Genomic DNA, 7,563 nt, shown 5'->3' on the forward strand with positions numbered 1-7,563 from the left:
CCCATCACCATGCTAACTCATCCCCCCACACCTCACCCCTCTAGAACCCTCAGTTTGTTTCTCAGAGTCCATAGTCTCTCATGGTTCGTCTCTCTCTTCGATTCCTCCCCCTTTATTTTTCGCCTCCTGCTATCTTTTTTTTTTTTAACATATAATGTATTATTTGTTTCAGAGGTACAGATCTGTGATTCAACAGTCTTGCACAATTCACAGTGCTCACCATAGCACATACCCTCCCCAATGTCTATCACCCAGCTACCCCATCCCTCCCACCCCCCACCACTCTAGCAACCCTCTGTTTATTTCCTGAGATTAAGAATTCCTCATATCAGTGAGGTCATATGATACATGTATTTCTCTGTTTGACTTATTTCACTCGGCATAATACCTTCCAGTTCCATCCACGTCATTGCAAAGGACAAGATTTCATTCCTTTTGATGGCTGCATAATATTCCATCGTATGTATATAACACATCTCCTTTATCCATTCATCTGTCGATGGATATCTTGGCTCTTTCCATAGTAGGCTATTGTGGGACATTGCTGCTATAAACATCAGGTGCACGTACCCCTTCGGATCCCTACAATTGTATCTTTGGGGTAAATATCCAGTAGTGCAATTGCTGGATCATATGGTAGCTCTATTTTCAACTTTTTGAGGAACCTACATACTGTTTTCCAGAGTGGCTGCACTGGCTTGCATTCCCACCAACAGTGGAGGAGGGGTCCCCTTTTCCGCATCCCCGCCAACATCTGTCCTTTCCTGACTTGTTAATTTTAGCCAATCTGACTGCTGTAAGGTGGTATGTCATTGAGGTTTTGATTTGGATTTCCCTGATGCCAAACGATGTTGAGCACTTTTTAATGTGTCTGTTGGCCATTTGGATGTCTTCTTTGGAAAAATGTCTGTTCATGTCTTCTGCCCATTTCTTGATTGGATTCTTTGTTCTTTGGGTGTTGACTTTAAGAAGTTCTTTATAGATTTTGGATAATCGCTCTTTATCTGATATGTCATTTGCAAATATCTTCTCCCATTCTGTTCTTTTGTCTTTTGGTTTTGTTGACTGTTTCCTTTGCTTTGCAAAAGCTTTTTATCTTGATGAAGTCCCAATAGTTCATTTTTGCCCTTGCTTCCCTTGCCTTTGGCCATGTTTCTAGGAAGAAGTTGCAGTGGCTGAGGTCGAAGAGGTTGCTGCCTGTGTGCTCCTTTAGGATGTTGATGGACTCCTGTTTCACATTTAGGTCTTTCAACTATGTGGAGTCTATTTTTGTGTGTGGTGTAAGGAAATGGTCCAGTTTCATTCTTCTGCATGTGGCTGTCCAATTTTCCCAACACCATTTGTTGAAGAGACTTTTTTCCATTGGACCTTCTTTCCTGCTTTGTCAAAGATGAGTTGACCATAGAGTTGAGGGTCCATTTCTGGGCTCTCTATTCTGTTCCATTGATCTATGTGTCTGTTTTTGTGCCAGTACCATACTGTCTTGATGATGACAGCTTTGTAATAGAGCTGGAGGTCCAGAATTGTGGTGCCGCCAGCTTTGCTTTTCTTTTTTTTCAACATTCCACTGGCTATTCGGGGTCTTTTCTGGTTCCACACAAATTTTAGGATTATTTGTTCCATTTCTTTGAAAAAAGTGGATGGTATTTTGATGGGGATTGCATTTAATGTGTAGATTGCTCTAGGTAGCATTGACATCTCCACAATATTTGTTCTTCCAATCCATGAACATGGAACGTTTTTCCATTTCTTTGTGTCTTCCTCAATTTCTTTCATGAGTATTTTATACTTTTCTGAGTACAGATCCTTTGCCTCTTTGGTTAGATTTATTCCTAGGTATCTTACGGTTTTGGGTGCAATTATAAATGGGATTGACTCCTTAATTTCTCTTTCTTCTGTCTTGTTGTTGGTGTATAGGAATGCCACCGATTTCTGTGCATTGATTTTATATCCTGCCACTTGACTGAATTCCTGTATGAGTTCTAGCAGTTTTGGGGTGGAGTCTTTTGGATTTTCCACATAAAGTATTATATCATCTGCAAAGAGTGAGAATTTGACTTCTTCTTTGCTGATTTGGATGGCTTTGATTTCTTTTTGTTGTCTGATTGCTGTGGCTCAGACTTCTAATACTGTGTTGAAGAGCAGTGGTGATAGTGGACATCCCGGCCATGTTTCTGACCTTAAGGGGAAAACTCTCAGTTTTTCCGCCTAGGAATGATATTCATTGTGCATTTTTCATAGATGGCTTTTATGACATTGAGGTATGTACCCTGTATCCCTATACTCTGAAGAGTTTTGATCAAGAAAGGATGTTGTACTTTGTCAAATGCTTTTTCTGCATCTATTGAGAGGATCATATGGTTCTTGCTCTTTCTTTTGTTAATGTATTGTATCACATTGATTGATTTACAGATGTTGAACCAACTTTGCAGCCCAGGGATAAATCCCACTTGGTCATGGTGAATAATCCTTTTAATGTGCTGTTGGCTCCTATTGGCTAGTATTTTGGTGAGAATTTTTGCATCCATGTTCATAAAGATATTGGTCTATAATTCTCCTTTTTGATGGGGTCTTTGTCTGGTTTGGGTTCGAGGTAATGGTGGCCTCATAAAATGAGTTTAGAAGTTTTCCTTCCATTTCTATTTTTTGGAACAGTTTCAGAAGAATAGGTATTAATTCTTCTTGAAGTGTTTGGTAGAATTCCCCTGGGAAGCCATCTGGCCCTGGGCTTTTGTTTGTTGGGAGATTTTTTGATGACTCCTTCAATTTCCTTAGTGGTTATAGGTCTGTTCAGGTTTTCTATTTCTTCCTGGTTCAGTTTTGGTAGTTGATACATCTCTAGGAATGCATCTATTTCTTCCAGGTTATCTAATTTGCTAGCATAGCATTGCTCATAATAGGTTCTTATAATTGTTTGTATCTCTTTGGTGTTGGTTGTGATCTCTCCTCTTTCATTCATGATTTTGTTGATTTGCATCATTTCTCTTTTCTTTTTGATAAGTCTGGCCAGGGGTTTATCAATCTTGTTAATTCTTTCAAAGAACCAGCTCCTAGTTTCATTGATCTGTTCTACTGTTCTTTTAGTTTCTATTTCATTGATTTCTGCTCTGATCTTTATGATTTCTTTTCTCCTGCTGGGTTTAGGCTTTATTTGCTGTTCTTTCTCCAGCTCCTTTAGATGTAGGGTTATGTTGTGTATTTGAGGCCTTTCTTGTTTCTTGAGAAAGGCTTGTATTGCTATGTACTTTCCTCTTAGGACTGCCTTTGCTGCATCCCAAAGATTTTGAACAGTTGTGTTTTCACTTTCATTGGTTTCCATGTATTTTTTTAATTCTTCAAAAATTTCCTGGTTGACCATTCATTCTTTAGTAGGATGTTCTTTATCCTCCATGTATTTGAGTTCTCTCCAACTTTCCTCTTGTGACTGAGTTCTAGTTTCAAAGCATTGTGGTCTGGGAAAAATATGCAGGGAATGATCCCAATCCTTTGGTACTGGTTGAGACCTGATTTGTGACCTAAGATGTGATCGATTCTGGAGAATGTTCCATGGGCACTAGATAAGAATGTGTATTCTGTTGCTTTGGGATGGAATGTTCTGAATATATCTGTGAAGTCCATTTGGTCCAGTGTGTCATTCAAAGTCTTTATTTCCTTGTTGATCTTTTGCTTAGATGATCTGTGCATTTCAGTGAGGGGGGGTGTTAAAATCCCCCACTATTACTGTATTGTTGTCGATGTGTTTCTTTGCTTTTGTTATTAATTGCCTTATATAAGTGGCTGCTCCCATGTTAGGGGCATAGATATTTACAATTGCTAGATATTCTTGTTGGATAGACCCTTTAAGTAGGATATAGTGTCCTTCCTCATCTCTTATTACAGTCTTTGGTTTAAAATCTAATTTGTCTGATATAAGGATTGCCACCCCAGCTTTCTTTTGGTGTCCATTAGCATGGTAAACTGTTTTCCACCCCCTCACTTTCAATCGGGGGTGTCTTTGGGTCTAAATTGAGTCTCTTGCAGACAGCATATCGATGGGTCTTGTTTTTTAATCCAATCTGATAGCTTGTGTCTTTTGATTGAGGTATTTAGCCCATTTACATTCAGGGTAACTATTGAAAGATAGGAATTTAGTGCCATTGTATTGCCTGTAAGGTGACTGTTACTGTATATTGTCTGTGTTCCTTTCTGGTCTATGTCGCTTTTAGGCTCTCTCTTTGCTTAGAGGACCCTTTTCAAGATTTCTTGTAGGGCTGGTTTCGTGTTTGCAAATTCCTTTAGTTTTTGTTTGTCCTGGAAGCTTTTTATTTCTCCTTCTATTTTCAATGACAGCCTAGCTGAATATAGTATTCCTGGCTGCATATTTTTCTCATTTAGTGCTCTGAAAATATCATTTTAGTCCTTTCTGGCCTGCCAGGTCTCTGTGGATAAGTCTGTTGCCAATCTAGTGTTTCTACCATTGTAGGTTACAAATCTCTTCTCCTGAGCTGCTCTCAGGATTTTCTCTTTGTAACTCGTAAGTTTTACTATTTACTTTACTAAATAGTTACTTTGTAACGCATAAGTTTTACTATTAGATGTCAGGGTGTTGACCTATTTTTATTGAATTTTAGAGAGGGTTTGTGCCTCCTGGTTTTTGATGCCTGTTTCCTTCCCCAAATTAGAGAAGTTCTCTGCTATAATAGTTCCAGTATACCTTCTGCCCCCCCTCTCTCTTTCTTCTTCTTCTGGGATCCCAATTATTCTAATGTTGTTTCGTCTTATTGTATCGCTTATCTCTCGAATTATGCCCTCATGATCCAGTAGTTGTTTCTCTCTCTTTTTCTCAGCTTCTTTATTTTCAATCATTTGGTCTTCTATATCACTAATTCTCTCTTCTGCCTCATTTATTCTAGCAGTTAGAGCCTCCATTTTGGATTGCACCTCATCAATAGCCTTTTTGATTTCAACTTGGTTAGATTTTAGTTCTTTTACTTCTCCAGAAAGCATTTCTCTAATAACTTCCATGCTTTTTTCAAGCCCAGCTAGTATATTTAAAATCATCATTCTGAATTCTAGCTCTGACATCTTACTAATGTCAATATTGATTAGGTCCCTGGCAGTTGGTGCTACCTCTTATTCTTTTTTTTGAGGTGTTTTTTTTCATCTTGTCTTTTTGTCCAGAGGAGAATAGATGAATGAGAGAACAAAATGCTAACAGGGTAAAACGTCCTCAGAAAATATACGCTAAACAAATCAGAAAAGATCTGAAACTGGGGGAAAAAAAAGGGAAAGAAAGAAAAAAAAAAAGAAAAAGAAAAAGATAAAAACAAACAAAAGCAAAACAAAACAGAATATGATCAAATATGACCAGGCTGGTGCATAGATCAGGGCCACACACTAGATTTTGGGCATATTTTGGTCTGTTAGAAGAAAGTGCCTCCCAAAATTTTAAAGAAAGAAAAATTTATGTATGTACAAAAATAAGGGTTAATACAATGAAGGGATGGACTATGACTGTAAAGATCAAAATTATAAAAGATTTTATAAAAGGAATTGATAAGAAGTTGGGTGAAAAAAGAAAGAAGAGGATTAAAAAAAAAGGAGAGAACGTCATCAGTCAGGAGACTAGAACAAAGCCATACACTATAGATTTATGGTATATTTTGGTCTGTTAGAAGAAGCTGTATCCAAAAATTTTAAAGAGAGGACAACTTATATTTATATACCAAAATTAAGGTTAAGTACTATGAAAGCCTAGAATATGAATCTAAAAATGAAAAATAAAAAATATTTTTTAAAAAAAGGGATTGATAAGATGTTGGTTGAAAAAGGGAACAAGAAAAATTAAAAAAAAAAAAGAAAGTTAAAAAAAATTAACTTTGAAAGACTAAAGCATCGTGGTAAAAAAGCCATGGATTCTATGTGCAGTATTCCCCTAGCGTTGGAGTTCTGCTGTTCTCAGTGATCGGTAAACTTGGTCTTGGCAGGCTGTTCTTGCTGATCTTCTGGGGGAGGGGCCTGTTACTGTGGTTCCCAAATGTCTTTGCCAGAGGCGGAATTGCCCCGCTCTTGCCGGGCCGGGCTAAGTAATCTGCTCAGGTTTGCTCTCAGGAGCTTTTGTTCCCTGAAAGCTTTCCTTATAGCTTTGGAGGCCGAGAGTGGAAATGGTGGCCTCCCAATCTCTGCCCCGGAGGAGCCGAGAACTCGGGGCCCCCCTTCTCAGTGCACCTCCAGAGAAAAGCAGTCAGTCACTCCCATCTGTGACTGAGCATTTCCATCTCTGGCACCCAACCCTGTGTGGAGTCTCCAAACCCAGCAGATCCCTGCGGTGCACTCCCTCACTGCTCCTCCTGGGGGAGGAAGGGGTTCTCCCCTGATCTGCCACTTGTTGGGTCCCTGCTGGAGGAGCAGTGGCCCGACTGTGCCCCAGATCATGGTTTAGACAACCCCAAGCTGAGAGCCCGCTCCTCGGCTCCATCTCTGCAGCCGGCTTCCCTGCTCCGATACCTGGGAGTTCTGTCACACTCAGGCACCCCGGTCTTTCAGCACCCGAGGGTCCTGAGGCCACACTGTCCCGCGAGGGTTCCACCCCCCCCGCTTAGAGCGACATCCCTCAGCAGAGCAGACTTCTAAATGTTCCGATTTTGTGCTCAGCTGCTCTATCACTTGCCAGAAGCGGCTGATGGAGGCCCCTCCCCCGCCATCCTGAATATCGCCTCAGATTCACTTCTCCGCACGTCCTACCTTCCGGAAAGTGGTCGCTTTTCTTTTCTTTTTTTTTTTTTAAAGATTTTTTTAATTTATTTGACAGAGAGAGACACAGCAAGAGAGGGAACACAAACAGGGGGAGTGGTAGAGGGAGAAGCAGGCTTCCCGCGGAGCAGGGAGCCCGATGTGGGGCTCGATCCCAGGACCCTGGGATCATGACCTGAGCTGAAGGCAGCCACTTAACTGACTGAGCCACCCAGGAAGTGGTCGCTTTTCTGTTCAGAGAGTTGTTGCTATTCTTTTCTTTGGTGTCCTGTTGATTTCGTAGGTGTTTAGAATGGTTTGATCCCTATCCAGGTGAATTCCTGGGACCAGACGAAATCCAGGTCTCCTACTCCTCTGCCATCTTGCCCCTCCCCCCTCAAGATGTTATTCTTATTATTGTTATTTTCACTTACTTTCTTCTATGGTATAAGTAAAGGAAAAGGTTTCTTTAACAAAACTCTTTTAAGAGGCTAATTGGTACATTTGAGATGCTTGAAATCCTACCTTGGCAGTTGATTCCTTCAGCTTGAGACTTAAATTTCTGCAAAAATATAATCTGCTATGAGAGAAGTATGGCTTTAGCTTGAGTGTTTTTGATAATAAGCTTTTATATTGAGCTAACATAAAAATCAGGAGCCCTAAAGGAGGAAGCAGGAGTAAAATAATCAGGATAGGCGAGCTATGGGTGAGGGTCACCCTATTTGGATTTCCATGTCAGAAAACCCTTCTTAATTATCCCCTTTACAATGGATGCAACTCCACACAAGCATCACCTTTACTCATCACACTCCCTAAAAAGCTTTTTAATTTTTTTTTCCCCAAAGAAAAATT

This window comes from Neomonachus schauinslandi, chromosome 11 (assembly GCF_002201575.2).
Source record: "Neomonachus schauinslandi chromosome 11, ASM220157v2, whole genome shotgun sequence".
NCBI classification, from domain to species: domain Eukaryota; kingdom Metazoa; phylum Chordata; class Mammalia; order Carnivora; family Phocidae; genus Neomonachus; species Neomonachus schauinslandi.